The sequence below is a fragment of the Octopus bimaculoides genome, chromosome 19 (assembly GCF_046866305.1).
Source record: "Octopus bimaculoides isolate indiv1 chromosome 19, ASM4686630v1, whole genome shotgun sequence".
In the NCBI taxonomy this organism is placed as follows: Eukaryota; Metazoa; Mollusca; class Cephalopoda; order Octopoda; family Octopodidae; genus Octopus; species Octopus bimaculoides.
This window is the reverse complement of record NC_142946.1, coordinates 43,476,525-43,477,469: the sequence shown is the minus strand read 5'-3', so window position 1 is coordinate 43,477,469 and position 945 is coordinate 43,476,525.

Here is a 945-nt window from a genome sequence, read left to right as displayed (position 1 = left end):
TCCACCCCACTCACCTTCTCCGAATGTATAACTAAATATTATATATATATATAATAAGACAAAACGTAAAAAAGAAAAAGGAAAAAAAAAAAAGAAGAGAAGTAAAAATACTAAAAGAATATGTAATTTTCTCCTCTTTGTAAGGTCAGAATGAAAGGTGAAAAAAAGCTTTAGAGGAATAAACATTTTAGAAATGATTTTTAACGTTGGCCCAGGGGCCACAACAGTTATAATTGCTTTATATGTATTACTAGTTGCCGTCGTCATCCTTCTCTTACTTCTCCTTTTCTTCTTCCTCCTCCACATCATCATCACGAGCAGCAGCAGTACGACTATCACCATCACCACCACCAACAACAACAACAACACCAACAACTTTCTTATCCAGGCGCAAAAGGTGTGAAAATTTCGAGGTATCGATCTCAAGCAGTTGATTTGTTTTGATTTGTTTTTGTGGTGTTTTTTCTTTGTGATTTTTTTTTTTTTTTTTTGTGTGTGTGTGTTATGTTACCGAATTCGGTTTGGATTGATGGAATGCAATGCAAAGTTAAAACTCGGCAGGATTTGAAATTCGAAACACCGTAAAGTATTTTGTCCGACGCTCTGACGACGATGTTGTCAATTCGCTGCCCTCACAACCCAACAACAACAACAACAACAACAACAACAACAACAACAACAACAACAGTAACAATAGCATACCGAATCAAGTTCAGCTACGCTTTAAACAACCTTCACTATGGTACGAAATCAAAGGCATGTTCGATCGATGGCCAAATGGTTAAGAAGTTCTCTTCGCAACCCATAACGTTCAGAGTTCAATCCTACAGAGTGACGTCTTAGAAAAATATCATTTTCTTCAACCTCTGATTGACTCATACTTTGTGAGTGAAATTAAGTTGACGGAAACTGTACTGAACCTTTTCGGTTGGATCTGTAATTCCA